The sequence below is a fragment of the Anser cygnoides genome, chromosome 17 (genome assembly GCF_040182565.1).
Source record: "Anser cygnoides isolate HZ-2024a breed goose chromosome 17, Taihu_goose_T2T_genome, whole genome shotgun sequence".
In the NCBI taxonomy this organism is placed as follows: Eukaryota; Metazoa; Chordata; class Aves; order Anseriformes; family Anatidae; genus Anser; species Anser cygnoides.
The window spans coordinates 9,510,311-9,533,369 of NC_089889.1; the positions used below are offsets into that span (position 1 = coordinate 9,510,311).

A 23,059-nucleotide genomic window follows, 5' to 3' on the forward strand; every position below is an offset into this window, starting at 1 on the left:
TGTTTCGTTGATGTTTTTTATTTTTAATGCAGCTTGAGATTTGTAGATATTAATAATTAGTAAAGTCAAATTTATAATTTTAGTTGGCTTGTTTTTAAGTGTGGGTGAGAATTAACTTCAGCATGGAAGTGGGGGGACTTCCTATGCCACATTCAACTCCAACATAACGTGTAACTTCATCCTTTGTTCAGCTCATTAATCCTGCATGGGCACTCTTAGAATTAAAATGCTCTTAATTCAGTAAAATGAGATAAACCAAATCATAGTTCCTTTTCAAACTGAATGAGTGTGCCTGCACAGAGATGTGGTTTAGCTCATTCACTTTAAATTTACAACTTTAGTTAATCTGAATTAAGTTTCCCAAGTCCTGCGTGTAAGACCTCTTTATTTAGAAAGAGCTGCTCTTGTGGAAAGAGGGATGGACTCAGCCCTGTCCTGAGGCATTCGGGCGTGCAGCTAGCTTTTTCAGGGAGAGTTTCTGGGCATTAGCAAATTGTCTACCACATCCTTTTCTTCTCCTCCCAGAACGCCTCTGTGCCACCTCCTAATACTAAAGTTTCTGAGCCATTACTCTGAATACTTGCTCTGTTCTTATTTGCTGTGCAGCTGGAGAAACAATATTTCAGCAACTTACATTATTTAAGAACAGGGAAAATCAAACTCATTGTAAAACCAGCCACGAACATACCCTTTGATTTGAAAGTCCTGGCTAGTGGACAATTACTGCCCACTCCAGATACAGAAAGCAAGAAGCAAAATGTGGCATCTCTCTACAATAGTAAAGGTTTGCATTTAGATGTGAAAGCCAAACAATTAGCACAACTATTTTTTTTGGGTTGGACTTGAGCTCGGGGATTTGCTTCTGGGCATACATGCTTTTCTGCTTGGAAGTGATCTTGTGGCCGTGTTACACTTTTCTTATGAAAGGACAAACTGGTCACATGGGTCAAGTATGTCCATTTAGGACAAACACTGCTTAATGAAATTTGCTGCTTGCCAGATGCAAGGAGTGTTGGACCATGTGAACTCTGCCTGCAAGTTTCACTCAGTTCTGTTTATTGCACTGTTTTCCAACTCTTGCCCTAATGGGAAGTTGTTCATAGAATCCTTGCATTGTTTCATGGGTTGCTGTTTTTGCCAAAAAATCAACTGGGGAGGATCAGTTGGCTTCCTCTAAACTTTTTTCAGTTGGAATTTCCAGTACATTGATCATGGATGTTATGAATAATGGGGAGGAGATAAAAGAGCAAAAATTATTTTCTTTCACTCCAAATTTGAGCTGGAGTACAGAGGTAGGCAAACACAAGGGAGGTGGTTTTCTACGGATCAGTTGAAGAATTCATGTTCCTTCTAACTGGCAAAGTCATACCTGAAATGCTGAAGTCTCCAGAAGCCCCGAAAGCATCATGCACTGTGCGTGTGTACTATAAATAAACTTTTAAAAACGTAATTTAAAAACACCTCTGGCAAAGCACATGCTTAACTGAAACTCGGTGGAGGTTGACTCAGGGGTGTAGGAAGGAGGTGGGGAAAGAGCAAGTGGGAGGAAATAAATGGAACCTGCTGTCAGAGAAAAGCCACTTGTTTGTAATTTTTAGGCTGTCCAAGCTCTTGGCATCTCAGCTTTGGGAGATCCCTAGTGACTTTCTGGATATTTGCCCTTGGCAGGCATATGTATGTGTGAACTGAGAATTCGAGTATTAACAAAGCTGAATGAGCAGGTTTATTCAACCTACTAGAAAAGGATCAGATGTCTTGGAATTATGGTTGACTCTCTAGTTCTAGGAATCCAAATGCCTCTTGCTGACAGTTTCCAATCAATTAGACAAAATAATTTCAACAAACCCTCTTAATGAATTTTCATACATTCAACCTGCAATTTAGATATCTGCATCCCTTTATTTTAAATGGACAATACTTTTGATCTGCACAGAACCAGAGGCTGTTTGGGAAGATGGAGCTCTCTTAGGGTAAATTTCCCTGATAGTATCTGTGTAGGTATGTAATCCGCATTGCTGCTGACTCAAGGCAGGGCTGGCTTACTTGCTTGCTTGTTTTTCAAAGATGTATGAAAACATGATGCATCTTTGAGGAGGGAAAATAGGTCTTTTACACCTGAGCCTTTTAATGTCAGCCACTCAGGGGTTAAACCCATTGCCCAGTTATGAGGAAGCCTGTTCCAAGGAAGGCATTGACTGGAATAAGGTTTTGCTGCAAACACAAGCTGATGTGCTTGCAGCAAAGATTGCAGGCTTATCAGTAAAGATAAACACGCAAAGGCTTCTAAAACTGTGTGTCCCTGCCACTTGTTTGGGATCCTTTTTCAGAGACAAAGAGAAAATACAAGATCTTCTCCCAGATAGATGCTACTGCGAAGCGGGCAGCCAGCAGGCTGTAGAAACAGAGACCATGTATTACTGCATGGTTTGGAACAGGTACAGGAGATATTAGTTTACCTGATTCAAAATAGTACTTGAGACTTTGCAGTATCATGTGGGGTTGGCTCTTCCCACTCAATCATCAGCCTTTTGCAGAGTGTCCAAATACTGGACAATGCTGCGTTTTGTTGTCCTCACTTAGTTACTTCCCATGGCTAATTTCTGCATGCGGCTTTCTGCTGCTGAGCAATCTCCAGACTTTACTACCTATTTGTTTGCCATTTCCCACAAATACTTTGAATGTTCTTTTATTTTAATCCTGGTGCTGAGAGGAGGGGAATGGAGATAGTTTCTTTAACAGACTGGAATAAAAATGCACAGGATCTGCTATAGAATTTCTGGGCACAGAACAGATCTTGAGTTGCCTGCAAAGGCAGCCCCAATGATAATATTAGGCGTTATTATGGAGTGGCCTTATATATATTTATTTCTCCCTTTTCCTACTTGTATCACCAACACTGCAAAACAGCAGATGCAGAAATCAAGCAACTTGCCTCTTCAGGTCAAATTCAAAAAGTCTGCATTTTAAAATACAGAAATTATTCCAGATGGGTGAGGACTGGCACTTTGTTTCTCTCCAGGAAAGTCTGTGCCATTCTGAAATCTCAGCCTGGGTTCCTCTGTTTTGCCACAGAGTCTGATTGACACCTACATGTGTGTGGCCCTTTTATACAGGGGAGGACTTAAGTTTGAAAATCCGGACATTTTTGGACTGTGACAACAGTTGGTATGGTGTTTCAATTCATATTTTAGTTTTAAAAAATTAGATTGATTATTTAAAAAGAGATTGTAGCCACATTGCAAAAATCAGAGAGGTGAACAGTTTGTAAGTTTTATAATTTAAAAGCTTCTCTCAATAGAGTGATTCTTTGAATTTGAAAAGAGGGATTTGTACTATTTTAAAAAATTCTCTTCAACTTGCAATGTGATAGATAAAGCTAGTTCTGAGAATGTGAAAATGTGGGCTCCATGTGCTAAAGCTATTTGAAAAGAGGTGTGAGTGAAGGGGCCGAGGTTGGTGTGAACGTCAGACTTCCTGCCTTCTGCACTTTCTGTGTCGCAGCTGTAGCACGTTCATAGTGTGGCACTTTTTTTAAAAAGGGACTCTGAACTTACCCAGCCTTTCAGGAAAAGACTAGCTGCAGCCAGAAATTCTGGTCCATTGCAGGATGACAAGAGGAAGAGCTTTGTTACTAGCTTGTGTTTGATCTTAGCTGCTTTTTTTTTTTTTCTGCTCTCAGTAGCATGCTAATGATACCTGTGGGAGGTGAAAAACGGGTGAATTCCTGCTAGGGTGCGGACAAGTTCGCAGTTTAGTTCTTGTCCTCTTCTTCCCCTCTGGTAAAAATTTTGGGGGCTGTCCCAGATACATAAAAAGGAACTTTTTCATAGAATAGTTTTCTGTCTTACATCTGCTGAGGACTCTGAATCAGAAAGACAGTAAGCAGTTGACTCAGTTTGTTTTGTCTCCTCTCCCCCTTTCTTATGTTTAAAATGATGAGTATTTATGGGAAATGACTGGCTTGAAAGCCTAGGACAAGTCTGAGCTGCCCATAAGCCATTCCTTTGCTTCAGTTCAGGTTTGCTGTGTTTATTTTAAACTTTAAAGCTGAAATGCCAAGTGCATCCTGAATTCTCATTCTGCTTCAAATGCCAGTTGCCAGTTTTACATTTCTTATATGTGATTCTCAATGTATTACTCCACTCTTGGTATCAGAGAACCCAGCGAGGGTGGGTAAGCTGCACCCCGGTCAGAAGAACAGGGTAATGGTGAAACAGAAGGGTGCCAAATGTGGAGGCAAATATGCTCCAGTTTCTGCTGCTGCCCAGGAGAGGGTCTGTAAGTCTGTGATAAGGAATGGAAAGAGACCGAAAGGGATGGGTGGGCCCCCAGAGAAGGCGATCTGGATGCCAAAATATCTTGCTCCAGCTTTGCACAGAACAGTGTGCAACTGCTTCAGAGGGAGGGCTAGCTGTGGTTTGTGGTTTAGGGAGTCGACACAAATAGTCTCTGGACCCTTTTTACGGGCCTGCAAAGCTGTGTTCTGCCCGGTGAAATGGAGCTTACCCTCCTTGGTGTAATCCTTTCTTGCTTAGCAGGTTCAAGGCAGTGTTCAGAGCAAGAAGTCATGGCTGTCTGTCAGAAAGGCTCCCAGCTTAAGAAATGGGGTTTAGCATCCTATGTAGTTTATGCTATGCTAGAGTTAGATTATGCTGGACATGTCTGTAATTAAACACTTGGATTTGGGTTTCTGTTTTTAAACTACTGTTGTAAACCAGCAGTAAGTACCATGGCAGACAACCCATGAAGATGTTTCTGTGCCCAAGAACCACATGGTAGGCTAGGCTATTTTTTTCTTCTCTCAGTAAGTGAACTGTGTAACTTTTTTTGTGGACAGAAAATACAGAACAGTGTGTTGACCTTCATTGCTGATCAAACTTCAGTTGCACCCAGATATAACTGATAGCAGGCCTTACCTGGATTTACTTTCTCTCAATGCACGTAGCTGGTCACAGGGAGGGGAACTGAAATGCTTCAGTGTAATAATACGTACAGCATAAATGCCTGGATGGAATAAAGAGAAACAAAGCACATCAGTGGGGAAAAAGCACTACAGATCTTTCAAATTCAATGACAGAAAATTTCAGTAGTTCAAATATTTCATTTTGTATGCAAGGCTGATGCTGTACCCTGTAAAACTCATCCAGACAGGGGGAGATTGCTGATACCTGATACTAAAATACCAGCATGCCCATTGCCCAGTACTATGCTCCTCATACCTGGCAAAGCATTGGTTATGCTAATCTCTCAGTCTGCTTCCCTTCCAATTGAGTGTTTTTCTATAGGGATGACCAGAGGGAATCTTAGTGATACTACAAAGAAGCCTGTTTGCTTAAGAGGGCATATGTATATCTTTTAACAGTTTGGTTGTGTACCTCCTTTGTGGGAGGATCCCTGATCTTATACAGAGAGGGACAAGTGCTAATTAACTTAATTCTGGGAACAGGAGGTGGTATGACCTTTTCCAAAGTGATTCTTTTGGGATAGAGTTTATGGAGAGGTATTTGCTAGATCAGTGCCTGAATTTCCTATAAAAACACTGTTTGTTCCCTGGTGTGGCTGAGGGAAGAAATTAACCTCCTGTCCTGCTGGTTTGGGTTCACAGTTCCTTGCCTAAAGATTGTTGGCAAGATTTATCCATCTTATCTTTTAGCACTGAACACAGCAAGTAGATCCAAGTTTTTAAACTTACTTTGGCCTCCACTCACCATATGTTGTGAACATCCAGTCTTTTACTGGTACCCCAGGAGGAAATTCATTTCTGGAGCTTTTTTCTTTTTTTCTTTGTAACTATCAAGATGTTGTCTGTCCTGCACATCTTAAAATTTTCTCCCCCTTTCACCAAAGAAGTGTTAAGGATCCTTAATGCCATCTCTTTGCTGCACCCCCTCTGAGCCGCTCAGGGACACAATTACAAATGCCTTGAGGGTGCCAATGCTGTTTGATTTTCATTCTTGCTACCAGCACTAAGCGATCAGTTCCAGTGGCCTCAGCGCAGACAAAACCAGAGGCAGCTACAGCATTGCCTTAGCACTAACTGAAAAAAGCAGAAGTTACAAGACGTGGCTGAGATCAGCTGGACCGAGGGCCTTTGGTCTGAGTGCTGAGGAACTGAAATGCAGCCCCCACAAAGCAGGCAAGACCCTCTGGCTCACCACGTCCCTGGCTGCTGAGCAGTGTGCAGAAAGCTGGCCACGGGGTCTTACTACATTGAGAGAGGTAAGGAGGCAGCCGATGAGACTGGATTTTCCTTACAGAAAGAAAGATCTTTGGTTCCTGCCCCCTGTTGTCTTCTAATGTTTCAAAAAAAAACAACAAAAAAGCAACTCTTCCTCATTCCCCACCACCACCCCCCCCACCAAAAAAACACCCACAGGTTTGCTGGACCCTAAGAGAAACAAACGTAAGTACCTCTTTGGAAAACACTCCTGAGGCCTGCGGCCATCCGGCATTCCTGAGGAGGCTGCGAGCCTCCTGAGCCTCCCAGTGCCCGCCGGGCAGGGCAGCGCGTCCCGGGGGCTCCGGGGCTGCCCCCGTCACTGTGCCAGCAAACCCACTTAGCACTGTGATTAAAGGCTCCGACCTCTCCTAAGTCTTTGGGCTACGGCTCCGACCTCTCCTAAGTCTTTGGGCTACTCATGCTCGGGAGATGACGGCTTAGTTTTCCGCCACAGTCGTTCGAAGGTCTGTCCCATGCCTGAAGTGTGGGGGACTCGTCCATATCCTACTAACACCGCGAAGCAGATGCCGTGTCCTCATCTCACGTCTTGCCACGGCATGGCCACTACAGCACGAAGTCATTTGGTAACGCAGCTGGGTAGGGGGGATTTATTTTGATCAGAATGAGGTGAAAATCTCTATTTCCCAGTTGGTTTGACCCCTATTTACAGAGATCTATTGGTATGTGTATGTAGAATAAAGATCTACATGAGTGGAAATGTGCCCTGCTAATATTAAAAGGTACACTGTGGAATTTTGCCTAAGGATAAGATGTAATTTTAATTGAAAGCTGCTGTAACTTGATAGGGAATATCCACAACAGTCTTGAGGATCTACTTTAAAAAATAGTTAAACACAGAGCCAACTCCCATCACTCTGTCTCAGAGCTATGTGCCCTCTTTGATCCATCCATGGTGCTTACGATTCCTCAGAGACACGCACACTGCCAGTAGTCAGAGCTCATTAATATTTATATGATTCCTTCCATCTTAAGATGTGCGCTTTGCGATTATTAATTAAAACAATTTCACCAAACCCTAGAATTTAGCTCCATTTTTATAGCTTACAGAACTGAGACCCAGAAAGTTTGTGTGTCCTTGCATGAAGACAGAACGAGATCAGGAATGAGGAAGCTCGCAAGCACGGACTCCTATTAGGCTGCATTTATTTATCTTTCCTTCTCCAATAATTGAGAAGGCAGCACAGGTCTCCTCTGGCACTAAGACATGCTATGTGTCTGTATAACCTGGGCAGTGCTGAGAGGGTGAGTGAAGGGAATCTACTCTTTTATTTTGGTTCTTCACACGGCATTTGGTTGCTTTTTAAAAACCTCTTTAAGAACACAACCTGGGAATAACTTGCCAGCCTTGCAGAAAAGCGAATGTGTTAAACCTTTCCCTAGCACGCTGTGTTTTAGTTCCAGAGTAGGAGCAGACAGAAGGGATGGTGGGTTATAATCCAAGCCAGACGTGGGCTCTCTCCTTGCCGTCCTTCCTGGTACATATGGAATGAAGGAGCTGGGCCGAGCGTGAGACTGATAACGGAAGGGAGGGAGGGCTTGCCACGCGATTAGACCAGTTCACTGTAAACACCTAGGTTGCACAAGTAGCTCAAACTTTGATCTTTTTTGTTGTGGAAAAGAAATCTGAGACCGTGAAACCTGCCTTCAGTCACAAACAAGGAGGTGGACATTACTCAGACCCAACTTTGGAAATGTAAATACAGGTAAATGTGATCAAAACGGGAAAAGCACTATTTTTTTCCCTATCCTTGTCTCCCTGGCATAGTCTGCTTTCAGCAGGGGCTCCTACTCTGACTTGTCTAGCTCTGTTTGTGAATGCAGGCCCCAGTCCCACACCTGAAACGCCCAAATCCAAATGCTCCCAAATACTGTCTGGGATAAGGTTTAAGCCACAGGTGCAATTAAGCTTTTAAGTGGTAAGCCTATTTGGTTAGGGGCACACCTAGAGCCTACAACAAGCTGAGAGAAAAACGATCAGTCTTTCAAACTGACAGGCGGTTCCCGAAATACTGCTGGAAGGGTTAAGAAGAAGCTACAACATTCGTAATTCTCCTGGTATTTATTGTAACGAGTCTCTGAACAAGTTCTCTGTGGATGCATCTGGCTGCCCTAGTGAGGTGGGACTTGCTTTTAATTACAAATCTGGTAATGGATTGTCAAAATGATGGTGTTGCTAAGGCCCTGGGCACACTTTTCTTCACCCTCTCTTCTTTTCCCCCCACCCCCTCCTTCCCAAATCTGCCTGAGCAAACACTGGAGCAAAAGGAGAAGTTTCACAAGAGTGTAGGCTGTTAGCCTGTGGCCTCTTTTCCTATTGGCATTTGGAGCTCTGATTAGATTTTTAGAGGAAAAATGTCACAGCAGGTTGAACAGTAAGATACTGACGAATATTTTAGACACACATATTCAGAGACATTCAATGAGCATATGAAAAATTCTGGGTGTAACACTCGGGCTGATCCTCACCATTCTGATTTCTTTGCACCATGTCGTAGCGCTGCCCTTACGATCACTGAGACAACATCAGAGACCTTTGCTTTGCATAGCCTTGAGTTCTTGGGCAAGGATTGAAGCGTGGAACATCAGGACGTGTTAGCGAACACGTCCTAATTAGCCTCTGCCTTGGCTACCACAAGCTAGCTTAAAGGCTGTGAGCCTTGCTTCCACGATGCCTCTCGAGCATGTTCTATAATACAGCATTTTATCCGAGTCTAGACAAAGTCTACGTTGGGGGTAACGGGTTACGTTGTCTAGTCAACTAATCACTCCTTTTAGTGGGAAAACTGCTTTCCTTCAGGATTGTTTCTGTGCCTGCTTTTTCCCCATTGCTTTCTCTTTTCTCCTCCTTCCCTCTGCATACCTTCCCTGCAGCAACTCCAGTTCCATCTGCTGTAATGTAAGCGTTAACTGTTTAATTGCTGATTAGGGAAATCTCATCACGTGGCCTTTGGAACGACACTGGAGTGGGAAGAGAGGGGTGGGGGACAGAGGAAGGAGACGTGTGAGTTCCCACTTCTCTCTCACAGGCTGACCTGCGAGGGCATTAGTCATTTTTGACACACGAGGGTGTTTAACGTCTCCTCGATCTGATGGGTAGAACTGGTGAATGGGATTTGGATGTAACTGAGTCCTCGTCATCTTTTGCTGCTGAACTTGCTATTTGACCTTGAGAGAGTTAGGCCTGGCCTTTCATCCCTTAAGTGGATAAAGGGCAAGTACTGCAGCTTCGTTCTTGGATTCTTGAATGCAGAAGACATACTCATGCGAAGGACTAGCGCTTTTCCTGTATAATAAAATGCTGTGTTTTCTCCATTTTTTTTTCATGGTTTTGCATCAAGTTGCAGAGAGTGAGATGATAAGCTGGAGGAGATCTGCAGTTCTCAAAACAGTGAAAGCCCTTTTAGCTCTATGTTCCCAAGCAACCATATGGGGGGCTTTTACCCAACTAACTTACTTCATTGTGCGATGCGCATTCAGCTGGTGTGCCCCTTCTCTCCCTCTGGCACCAGCTATTCTAAGCATTCTCATGTTATCAGCATTTTGGCGCCTCTTGCACTTGCAGCACCTAGTTGCCACAGCAGCTGTGGCGTGCAGAATAATACTTGAGAAAATTTGGCAGACTCCTGGGGGACCGTGGGCGACGGAGGAGAGGAGGTGTGCAGGTGGACTCTGCTACCCACGTAGTCAGTCTCTGCTCTGAAAACTTTTTGTGACTAGACGTAACAGCCAGTTTCTCACGTGGTTTTGCAGGACTGTAGGAATTGCTTGGAGATATGAATTGGACCTTTTCCTTTCTGTCATGAAAGGACTGAAATATTTTGATAATTGGCAAACTAATGAATTTGCCATTATAGCAGACGAGAAAGTGGTATTTTTAGCAATTAGCAAAGAAAAGCGTTTTAGTCAATCTGAAACTATCTTCTCATTTGTATGGGGATTTTATTGCTAGCAGATGTTTAATTTCCGTAAGCAATTAATATTTTGGAAAGCTGAAAAATTATTTATACACATGTAGAAAAAGACTTGTATTTCACTTCAGTCAGAGAGTAAGCACTCACACAGTGCAAGCTCAAAGACCCCACAAAGACCAGAACTGGCATTCTTCATACTTTCAAGGAGCAGATGGGTCTACATATAGGAGAGCACAAAGGAGAGAGTAAGTGTATATATGGCAGGGAATGGAAATTAAGGAAAATATACCTTTGAGGAGAGGGACAATAAAATGCCAATATACTTATCATGCTGTCTGCCTTCATCACAAAAAATCCCCTCCTCTTTTTCCCCATTCCCACCCCAAAAGAAGTCCAAATCCATTTAGAAAACACCCTTACAGATCACATGGCAGCTGGCAGAGGCTGCCTGCCCTTCTGCTGAAGACAGCTTAAACTCCTGAAACAAAGCAAACTGGGCTGAAATTCTAGGCATTAAAAACCCAGAGCAGCTGCCTCCCTGACATCCTGGGTCGGACTCTCATTTCAGTTTCGCTTCTGCTAGATCTTAGGTAATATCATCGCTACGGTGTAACTGAAATCAGGGTCTGCTCATCCTGACATTGGTCACCCGTTGGTAATCCATTTGTTATCTCTGCTGCATTTGTGGGAGCACACTCACCCGCTCCCTGTAGGCTGCAGTAATTTATTTGGCCTATTTTACGTCTGATGGTCACTTGAAACTGTACCTCTTGCCTGTCAGCAGCTGTAGTTGTTTTGCTAAGTGACTATCTAAAGTGAGACTTCCTTGTGCAAATGTGTATTTTAGACACTGTCACCAGAAATCCAGTGGTCCTCTTCTCTCCCGACCCCTCCCGTCCCCTTCAGCTGTTTAAATTTCAGGACACATGGCTTACACGAACGTATGCTCGGGGTTTGCAAAACGGCTTGGATGACAGGAGAAATCGGATCACACAATGCACGTTCAGAGCCCAGCCACCAATTGGTACAGCAGGAGCCTGCAACTCCCTCACGCTCGTTATTGTCTCAGCGTTAACATCTAGCAGTGTGCCTTTCTCACGTCCCCCCCTTAAAAATGGTAACGCAACTGAAAGGAGCAGGCGGAGGAATGTCACCACCTCCCTCTGAGTGGCTGGGCTGTCAGCCTGCGCTCTCTGTGGTACCCCCAAGGGCTGTGGGTATCGGGGTGGGGAAGGGCCTGCACACCTCATTGTGCCTTCTTGCTTACGCTGGAGAATCTCCAGCTTATCCTGCCAGTGCAGTGACTGCATGTGGAGGAGGGGGAGAGGTTGTGTTGCAACCTCTGAGAAAATTAGTTGTCTCTATTTTATCTTTTGCAGCTGCAGCACTTTTTTTTCCCCTCATCACCCGCCCGCCCCCCATGCGAGTGGTATGTCTGAACCATATCCTTCAAAACCAGTTTTCTAAGCAGATTAGATGGGTAGCAGAGACAGCTATGCAATCAGGCAAAAATGTGCACTCAAGCCTCCACTTTTTGCAGTGGCCGGAGCAGTAAGTGTCTACCACCTGGATTTTTTTTCTTTATTCTCTCCCTTTCCTGTTATTCCAGTGCTGCACTCTGTTACTGTTGTAGGCTAAAGCAAAATGCTCATTCGGGATCTTAATTATATCACAAATAGGGAGAGGAAGGAAGCTGGGTTCCATGCTGATGTTCATTAACGTGCAATTAAAGCACACTCCCTGGCTGGCATGCTGCACCATGCAAAGTGACATTTGCTCCCTGTGACTGCGTTGAGGGGTAAGCTGGGGATTACCTCGGGTCTTCCAACACCAGCTTGCCCCTGACTGGTCTGGAAAACCAGCGTCTAAGTTTACTGCCCCTCTGAATTCATTCTGCTCTCGTGGACTGCAGCTGCAAATGAATTTGGTTTCTTGCTGCCCCGTATCTTTCGGTGCTCCCTGTCGGCCTCGTTGCATGCTAGGAATCTGACAATAATGGTCTTCACCTGCTTGGAGATATCATGAGAACTCTTAAGCATTGGTATTGGTTTCACGTCTGGTCTCTTACAGGACAACGAGCTGAATTTAGGGCTAAGCTCTTCAGACAAGTTTGGAAACCTTGCAGCTTGTTCGGTGTGGGTGGAAAATGGGGATAGGTTAGTGGGCTGAGCGGCAGACCTGAGGAAAAGAGTTGAGTAAGCTTTGGCTTTCTTCCATGAGAGGAAACAGAGCAAAGTGTCCCAGGAGCCATTTGTTGCTTCTCTGGAGGACAGGAAGGAACCCAAAGCAAAGTGATCCAGAAATGGTTTTCACTGCGAGTCTGGAGGAACACAGTGCTTAAGAGAAGGAGGGAGAGAAGACAAAATATTAAACCAGAGAAGTTTGGGATTCAGGTTTGGGGGAAGAAGAGGGAAGAGAAAATAAACCCTTTATTTCCCATATAAGGCACAGGAAAGAGAGAAAAGAGAAACTAACTTGAAGACTTTAGTGTGCTTTATGAGGTAAGAAATAAAAGATCAGAAGCCCAGACAAATGAAGTTGTATTTGAAATATTGATAGAAAAATGAGCTTTAACGTGTTGGCACAATGCACTTGTTTATCTTCTGCTGATTCCCCAAAAGTGAAGAATTAATTTGAGAAGATGTAGAAATTATACACAGAAGGAAGATCCAATCTTACTGGCAGAAAGGGGGTGAAAAAGTGGGTGGAAAGCTGGTTGGATGTGTCAGCCACAAAAGCAGTGAGATACGATCATAAAGAATTCAGGTTTTAAAACACAAGGAAATCATGCAGAGATACCTTTCTCATTGACTCAAAAGCAGCGTCTTCGGGTGCACAGCACTGCCAAATGCACCCCTGTTACAGGGGCAATTTTCAGTAAGTTCCCACCAAAGCCATGCGCCATCTGTTTGTATTGCTCAGAGAAAAGGTTCGTCTCCTTATTCCCTTTCTATTAGATGTGACAGATTAATGTCTTTGAGGGCAGATCACTGTTAGGCTAAATCTTTCTCTGGTTATGATTCCTTATAACTATAAAACAGTCACAAGGTTATGGGGTTTAAAAAGAGAGGTTTATTACAGTTTCCAACACTAAAACTACAGGCTAAGTGTCTCTCTCTCTTTTTTTTTTTTTTTTTAAAGTAAATCAAAACCATGCATCCACATGCACTCTCTACCTCCTCTCGGATACACAGAACTAGGGGTAAAAACACACACTGCAAGACAACCATTACAGATTCTGCAGGAAAAATGCTAAATTAACTTTCTGTGAAGGTGCACTAAACCTCATTGAATCCTCTCGCCTTGTTTTAAGAACAGTTTGGTGAGCACGAGCTGGTGGCACCCCTTAGGTTTGGGGCAGATCTCAAAGCCTTCGGCAGCTCCACCAGCACTCGCCTCTACCTAACCAATGCAAAAGCCACGGCCATGCCTCGGCTGGAAGCGAGATTCAGACATCTGTTGCAAAACCTCAACCTCCATCCTTGTCAGACCCTCTCTAAACCAGACGTTATACTTGGTCAATTAACTCAATCCTCCAGTCCTTGGGTCACACCAGGAGCTGTGTAGGAGGTGGAGGGGTGCTGGTATTGCTGCGATTTAAGTTCCCTGCTGGGGAAATTTCTGTAAGAGTGAGCTTTGTTGACGGGATTGCTTTTAAGACAGCGCGTTCAAGTGCCCAAAGGAAGGTGCTGCTGTGGTTGGTCTGAGCCTGATCTGAGTTTTCCTTTGTAGTGGCTTTTTCAGGGAAAAATAGTTTCTTTGAATTAGAAACTGGTTTTTTTTCCTCTTAGAAAAGCCCAATTCTAGACTTATGTTCACCTGTAAAACTAATAAGCTTGCTCTTTACCAGAAATATTACATTGACGGGTGTATGCTATGTGACAGGTCTATGCTATGCACAGGTGCTCAGAGAGCAGCACTGTGATGTACCTGTCCTCCCCTGGACTCTAAGGGCCCTGGATTTCCCGTACAGCTCTCCCTGAGACCACACTGTGCCATGGGGCACCTCTGTGCTACAGGATCTGCCTTCCAGCCAGGGAGACAGACCCAGAAGCCACTGTGAGAATAAAAGCAGTTCAATAGTGTACTGACTCAAAGCAAAATTTCTTGGGTCAGGTCACCAAAACAAAATGAACCAACCTTGGTTTCAGAAATGTCAAAATATTCCATTTCAAATAAGACAAAATGCACTGATGTTCATGAATAGGTTTCTCTTTTTTTTTTTTTTTTTTTTTTTACTTATGAATTTCCATCTACGAAGAGTCTCTAATTTCAGTTTTTCTCCCTAATTTGGGATGAGAGCAAATGTTGAAATACTGGAATTTCTTCCTTCCTGGGGAGGAGGCAGCTGATGAATATGAGCAGCCAGTTTGAGGGTTAGGACCGCTGACTGTGAAGACTTGCACATTGGAGCGGTGAAGGTGATGGTGGGGCAGATACAGAGAGGTGATGGAGGGGAGCGGGCAGGCAGAAGGCAGGCAGTAAGAGACAGGAACGAGAAGCAGCAATGAGGGCAATAACAGAAGAGAACGGAGAGAGCAGAAATTTCTATGCAGGTCCCTGGGCCCTAGGAGCTGCTGCATTTTTGTACTCTTGTGCTGCTGGCCATGCCTAGCACAGCACCTCCTGTTTTGCTGGGTGACCAGCAGAAATGCAAGCTGGTGCTGCACCAAGGGCTCCGTCAGGGAGAGCTTGAGGCTTATCTGAGAGAGGGCAGAGTGGGGTGAGGTGGAGACCTGAGGTTCACCCCAGCGCACAACCAGGCTGTGCTGTGCAGTTTCACTTCTGCTCACTGTGCGGTTGAGCTCTACCACGTTAATCGAACAGGGGTGAAAGCAGGGCTAGAATTTGAACATTTCTCACGGCACGGAAGCCCTCGCGAGCTAGAGAATCTCTGTGCCACTAATTTTTTTTATTTTATTTTTCCAAATAGGAAGAACAGGAATATTCCTCTGTGGTGTGACTGGGAAGAAGCACTAGTTACTGTTCCTAACACACTGCACAGTGTTTACAGTGTTTAGTATGCTGATGCTTTTATTATTTAACAAGTTTCTTAACTTTTTTTTTTTTTAAGTATACCAAATTGATACACTCCATCCATCAGCAATGCCCTCCAGGAATGAGTAGTTAATTAGAGAGCAGGACTTGTGAAAAGACAAACCTGGGTTATGCACAGAACAGGTTTCTCCAGTATTTATTGCCTACATTACTGGCCAAGCTTCCTTGTAAGTAATAGTCAAATAGTCGGCCTGGGTCCTTTTGTGAATGGCTTGAGTCTGTGTGGTCTTCCTTTGTTAGAACAGCTCATGGGTTCTGAAAGCTCCTGCACCCCCTGTTCTGAACAGCAGAGCCTGGTGGCACCAGCTGCTTCTGCCTGGAACAAACATTTGCATGTGACATTAGAAAAAAAAAGAGCCACTTTAAAAAATGTATTTGCTTTTCCTTATCCCCTCATTTTTCAGCCCTCCTTAGAACTCTGGAAATATTTAAAAGATGAATATATTTAGCTTTTGCTACAAGCATCTTTTAAACAAGTAAAGCTTGAAGAGGAAAGAGAAATCTTTCCTTCAGAAATAAAGCAGCAGCCAGTGTTTGGAAATATTTTAACAATAGACCATATGGGAGTCCCAAACTATTAAGCTTTATTATTCAGAAGGCGGAAAATGTGGTTTGATATTCAATTGATATACAGCATAAATGAGAGCCACAAACTCGGCTCCCTTGAGCTGGGATTCAGATGTTCTCTTGAATATAATAACTAACGCTTTGGCCTAGTTCCACAGAATGCATCCAGCCTGCTGATCACAAGCCAAGAAACTGTAGGCTTTTTTTTTTTCCTTCCCCTCTCTTCTCCGAAGTACTTTCCTCTCCTGCCAGCGTGAGCTTTTGGCCTGAATATAAATCTCCTGATATTAGATGTGTATAGAAAATGGGGAGGATGCTAGTAGTGCACAGCAGTGGAGCTGTGTGTGTGTGCATGTGTGTTTGTTTTCCTCTGCTTTAATGATAATAAGGTTTTCCCTCTGTGATATACTGTCAGGGGATTATGTTGGTCATCCTAGGTGGGAGCTTCTTTGTTCCTGTTTCACTGTTTGTTTCTTATTGCTGTGGGAGCAGGTGAACATCTTTTGGGGTTACTGTGAAGTAGTGCCAGAGACCATGAGAGTGTGGAATTTGTTGGATAGAGAGACTGGAAGTGGTTTCAGTTTCTTTCTTTTTTTTTTTTTCCTGATCTGACTTGCATATATTTATAATTGCCCTTTCCCATTAGCATCACGTCTCTCTTAAATTTCTGTCCTATAGGGAAAAGAGACTATAGAAGTTGCTTATAAAATAATACATATGTGGACTATGATTGCCTATGTGCAAAGGGAGACTGAAAGTTACGCAGATACCGCGACCAAGTAATTGCAGGCTGGGTCACCTGCTATTTTTTGACATAGGATCCCTTATTCATTCAGTATACGGGATGGACCAGCTCTGTCAGTGTGGATGTGGGAGGTGTGGGATGAACAAGGAATTGCAGGGATATAAAAAAATGGTCTTGTGGATCAGCAGTTGAACGCTGCCCTGAAATACTGAGTGCTCTGCCTGTCTTTGTCAGAGAGTTCCTTGAGATGCCAGTGTTGTCCTTGCAAATGGCTGAACTCTGGCCACTGACACCTTCTACCTGGGTACAGGCCTCTGGCATAGGAAATTGTGCAGAGGGTCAAAGTGGAAAGTGCTGTTTATCCCTGGAGTTGGTGCGTAAAGTGACAACAGCATGAGAGTGGACCCAAGAGCAGGGACTTCTCCTTGGGCAATAAGGCAGGAAAGCTTCCTCCTGAGGCCACAGTTCCCAGGAGAGGTGCCAATGTGCTGGGGCCCCGCTTACAGAACAATACCTAGCACCAGTTGGAGAACTGGCTGTGATGCTTGACAGCTGGGCAAACCGAATCATACTCTAACAGCCTAGATGCAGGCTTAACAGAGTATGTTCTGTTTCTGTTCCTTCCCTGTACATGTAATGGTTTTGAATATGTTTCAAGTGGTAGATGTTCTCAGAATTTCGTGCTGTAGGACTTCATGAGTATCTCTGAGCGACACTCTACCCAATTTTGTAGCTGTTGTCCTTGCTATGTTGGGTCCTCTCTTTTCCAGCCTCTCAGAATCTGTTATCAAGCAAAGAGTTCTCTATGGATCTGCGATTTCCCCTGAGTTGGCTGGAAGGCTCCAGCATTAAGCTATTTGGCACTTTTCTCTATAAATGTGATGAGCCCAAGGAAAAGTCTTTCACTTTACGTTTAAGTCCAGGAATGCCTGTAACACAGAACACTAGAGAGAATATAAATTATGCAGTCTGAATGTGAAGTTCAGTTTTGGCTTCTGTCTTTCTTCCATTTCTCTTCTCAGTTGTTCATGATAGCTGAAATTTTCCATGTTTTTGTCTCAACCCACACACAAATTTTTTCCTTTGGGGAAAACTGGAGCAAAATCAATTTTAGTGCAATTTTTCAAGCCTCTTTGACTTGCACCTACATCTGTTTGGTGTGGGGGAGTGGAATTTTATCATAAAACGTTTGATTTATTTAATGTATTCAATAAGCATCCAAGATGTGCCAGGTACTTTCTCAGCCCTTTTTGGATGAGAAATCTTGCAAGCTAAGAACTTAATAAACAAAGAAGCTACAGAACTCAAAATTTCCCTGCTGTTAAAGTGTCCATATATCTAAGGAATAAACCAAGTTTGAACAAAGCAGACCCAAAGACTTCTAAGTTACAAAATGTCACATGCGGTACTGATGAGACCTAACATTGTAGGAACAACTATTATTTAAACCTATTTCTTGATCCTGTAAGCTGCCCAAGTTACAACAAAGTCAGCTGAGATGGGCCCACACAGCAGCTCTACTCTCATTGCAACTAGGAGTCTGTTTTTATTGACAAACCCATCACAATGACTGTATGATAATGTGCTAACTAAGGGCACATTTACACAGGGTCACTGATTCAGACCAAGGTAAGTTACAAATCTGAGCAGAAGAGCTGTTCCCAGTTAACTTCATCCTAATGAAGAGGTGATTGGGAATAAGGAATAGCTGTTCTGGAATAATCCCTTTTTAAGACAAACCCTTACTCTTTCTATAATTGTATTCTAGGAAGCTATTCTGTACTGAATCAGCATGGGATAGAGTGCCTAGAAGACGTTCAGACCAAGCACAGCTAGCGGTGAGTGGGGCAATATGCGCTGGGATGCCCTATTGCAACTATTACGAGTGAGCAGAAGAATAGCAAAATGGGTTGCCTGTGCATCTTTCTAGATGGCAACTGAGAGTATTGTAACAAAATCACTGTGCAAAGGCCTCTCACTTAGCAGGGATGAAATATTAGCTACCTGTCACTGTCTCAGCATTAACCCCACGTTACAGACAGAAAACATGTTTCAGCTCGTAACTGATCACAACTGCATTAAACGTTGGGGTGTGGAAAGGACTTGTATGCTTTTTTCCTTGTGTGTATTTACAGTTTTATGTGGGGAGCAATCAATTTATCAAACCTGTCTGATTATTCAATAGTGGGGAAAGACAGTTGTTCAGAAGAAAACTATTGTTTCTAAGAAGGACAGAAAATAATATTAGATTTAAAAAATGCACAGTTTTTTTAAGGAGAACCTATACCAACAAACTAATTAAAAAAAAAGAAAAAAAAACACAATAACTTATAATGCCAAAGAAAATTTTCTTTTAACACAAAATTTTGTGCTTGACCTTGCTAAGGAGGATGGGCTGGAATAGAGATGGTGCTCTTGTACTTTAATGCATTGTAGTTGTGATATAGTTGCTGTTAATTCATAATTCTCTTTTGGACTTCTGGAATTTGTCCCTTCCCATAAAATGGAAGGTGGCAGGCTGGAGTGGAGAAGCTCCAACTGCAGCCCTTTGGATGGTAATCCACCCTGACTTTCTTAAGCCTCCTACTTAAACCATTATCTTAATGAATCACCACTGCTGCTATCTTCAGTGCTACACAGGAACATGCAAATTTTAAACAGCCTGGGGGAAAGACCTTTTTGTCTGTAAAGTGCTCTGATACTTGCATTTAGATGTTACCATGATAGGTACCTTGGATACTACTTTCTGCCTAACTCCATGGATAGATCATGGGCTCTGTGTATCACCAGTGCATGCTGCTAGGCGGCTCCCAGGGCTTGCCTCTGAGAGGAGATGGATGGGATTCTGCCACTGACTGTAAGAAGCAGCTTTAGCTCTGGCAGATGAAGCCAGATCGCTGTGCAGGTTTGTCATTTATTTAACTGCCCGTTGGCTATCCTTTTGTTTGGTTGCAAGATGATGAATAGTTAAGGGACTGGGGATGGGGGTCCTTCATCAGCTCTGCAGCTGCCATTGTAACTTCGAAGCAAGTTTCTCCACCTCTATACTCAACTTTTTTTCCCAGCACAAATAAATATGCCATGCAAATGTTCATATACCAACTAAATTTTCTCCCAGATAGATGAAGGAGGGAAGGAAATTTGATACAGCAGGAAAATTGCAAGAAAATCTTAAGAACATTTCTTTGAAGAAAAACTGAACATAGCAAAGCCACTGCAAAATATCTCCACAACTTTCATCGTTGTGTTGTCCAAATGTTTTACTTGAAGAGTCAGCTTGGCTAGGCATTGAGCTTTCCCTCTGCCAGCTCCTCTAGATGACCACTTGAGAAATGCTTACTTGTAGACAATGGCTATGGAAAGGGAGCAAAATGTACAGCTGCTTCAGATGGCAAATCCTTATGGCTATTTTCAATATACATTGAAAGACTTGATTTGTTTTTCAATGAAACTAAGAACAGGGGAGGCCATTTTATGCAAATGTCCTGGATGGTAAGAAGCATTCATCTCAAGTTGCAAACTAAATTCACCCATGGTCCTCTTTTTGTGGCTTAGAAGAGCCCATTCCCTTCCAGCAGTAATAGTTCTGCTTCTGGAACGGTGACACCAGGTGAACAGAGATTCTAGAGTCTTTACTGGAAGAGGACCCTATTAACAGAACTCACATGCATTTTCTGCAATAACATGATGAATTGTCAAGTCCTGCTGGGAGAGTCACACCCACAAGAGGCCAGAACATCTATCTCCAGGAGGGCATCCTCATTCTTCTCAGCCAAATCTTCTCCAAAACCAGTTGAGCTGGAACTAGATGTTTTTCAGCTATGAAGAAATGTGTTTTCTTGGCTCATGCTAAAGCTAAATAACATGTCCTTAATCAGTTACCAAAGAATGGGGATGTGAGCAAACTGCACATAGTGACTTTTTGCAGATGAAAGCCTGGACAGAAGTCCAAGATGAGGCAGGAGATGTTTCCTTACCTGTTTGTGCACACCTTCCTAGATAGCAGCAAGTAACTAGTCCTGTGACTCAAACTTCGGAAAATCCCTACAAAGAGTAGAAAGTTCAGAAAAAATACCAGAAGTGGTGTGTGTGTCTGCGTGTGTATAAACACATGTATGTCTTTCAAAACAGAGAGAACTGAGGTGACTAACATTTGAGCCTGAGTGCAAAACTTAAATGCAACTTTATCTCATTCCAGCCTTCGAAAGCAATGGTGATGGGTGTGGGCTGGTCTCTGTCTGACTTTCTGAATTGTGTCTGTCAGAGATCCAGCAAGGGATTTGCAGGAATTTCTCATCCCATTGAGTAAAAGTGATGGTCTGTCCCACATTAATTTCCTTCAGAAGAAGAAGGAAAGGGACTCTTCTCCCCAGTACTTAACACACCCAATGTTATTTTTGCAGGCACTGTATGCAAAACATTCAGAAAATGAGATACCCAGAAGGAAAGTTTAGATCTCAATTTGTTCAACTGGCTGACAATACTCACCTAGCTTCCGCATGCTATCTGACGCTTCTGGGCACTAGTAGAATTCTGTCCATGTGCAAAGGTTGTCATTTCAACCATTTGCTCATTTAGATTGAGAGGTTTCTAACTATGGAAGTAAAGTGTGTTTCTGCTATTATTTTGTTAAGGTGTCTTGAGCTATCTTTGTTAACTGCATGTTCACAGCAGCCTGTGTTTGCCCAAATTACCTGCTCAGTTTTCTGATCAGCTATGCTGAGATACAGTGTTCCTGCTCGTAACTTTGTTTTGTGTTACCTTTCTCATGGTCCATTACAATGCTTCCCAGAAATTCTGAAGCTGGGGTCAAATGAACTGTTCTGATGTTTCTCCCAGCATTCACAAATTTGGCAGGATTTGAGCTGCTACTAAGAAGCATGGAGAAATCGCAGCTGAGCACAGTGACTGACAGAGCTGTCGTGAACAAGTGATGCATGTGGCATTACACAAGATTTTGATCTGCAAGCATATCTATCATTAATTTTAAGGGCTTTAGGAACCATGTAGAAGAGAGGGGAGATAAGCCAAGCAATTAAATGGAGCAGCTATATTTGGTGAAGCATGCCTCTTGGGATTAGCGGCGACTCATGAGGCAGTGTAGTGAGCTGTGTGCATTATGGTGCCAAGTCTGACTGATCCTTGCAGGACACTAATTAATATGGGAACACCTGGGAAACTTCTTAAAACTGGGGCATTTGCTGGGATGAGCTTATGGAAGTTTCCTGGGTTGGTCAGTATAGATTTTAGTGTACCCATGCTTCTTCCTGCCTGCCAGGGAGAACCACGTACTTTCTGCTTCTCTGGCTTGTGGGACTTCCTCCTGGGTGTGCAGGTGAAAGAACAAACTGTGAGCTTTGAGGATCTGCAAACTGACATGCTCGTGGGAAAAGGGGAGAGTGGCAGGGATTTGAAAGCTGTGAGTTTCATAAGAGACGAGTCATACTGGAAGAAATGGCTCTTTCTTGGGAGCAATGAAACGAACAGAGGAGTGGGAGATGGAAGAGAAGGGACCGCAGGTACCGCTCTGACCAGTGTGAGGGTGTTTGTGGCTTGTTCTGCTGCTGTGCTTTGACTCAGAGCACACTGCTCTGCTCCAGCTCTAAGCCCGGGGTAGCTGCAGTACCGAGCACTCTGCAGGCCAGGAAATGGGGGAGGGAGGGAGTGTCATTTTGGTGTTTTAGTAGATATTTGACAGTACAGGAGGAACTTACATTGTGAGCTAAGTATACATCGATGAAACAACCTGCAACTTTGCACCAAAGGTGAGCTTAAATTAGGAAGAAAAGAAAATAAGTTTTAGCATTTTGTGTTACTATTTGTTTTTAAGCAAGGTAAAGAAGGCAAGGTTTTTTGGAAGGTCTTATATAAAGCCAACTAACATAGCAGCAAAATCAGTTAAGGACTTGGGCTCAGAAGCTTTTTCTGGGTCTAAATGGGGAAAAAAATAACACATGTAGATCATGTTTCATGTTTTAGCCTGTGGTGACAGAATGAGCTCGGTTTTGTGCTGTGCTTTCCCGGGGTCCTGGGACCGCCTGATAGCCACCTGAGTCCCCAGGGGAGCGCCAAGCAACCACCCTGTGTGCAGCCTTGGTCTCCTGCTGGGATGAATCCAGCAGTTCACAGGTAGCCAGAATGCCAGCATGTGTGGAGGGGCGGTGGTGGCAATTGTAAAAATCCACCTCCGCATAGTAATTTAATTCTTTAAGACAAAGAAGGCTTAATGCGAGCTGAGGAAAGTTAGTAAGCACCTCAGCTGTGGTCTCTCTGCAGATGATGACAAGGTTCTTCCCTCATGGTTCTGGAATGCCATTCTCTCTCTTCATGCTGGAACAGTATTTTACAAATTACTTCTGCCTACTTTAAGCCCCACGTATTAAAAAAAGAAACAAAACAAAACTTAACCACAAACAAATCCTTATTTTTACTACCTTTAATTGGGTAAAAAGTTTACAGATCTGTGGTGGCACTTGTTTGGAGATGAAAATGTTCACTCGCCATCCCAGCAGGCTGTTTTAGAGCACTCTCTGAAGC

The 23,059-nt window shown here is 43.4% G+C and overlaps 1 protein-coding gene across 1 annotated transcript in view; it reads left to right on the forward strand.

Annotated features, from left to right (window-relative positions):
* Positions 1-23,059, forward strand: part of HIC2 (HIC ZBTB transcriptional repressor 2) — a 59,270-nt gene that overhangs the window by 1,278 nt on the left and 34,933 nt on the right. The window contains exon 2 of the mRNA XM_013173552.3: positions 18,291-18,360. The gene's annotated coding sequence lies outside the window, so the exon portion shown is untranslated. The remainder of the gene's footprint in view (positions 1-18,290; positions 18,361-23,059) is intronic.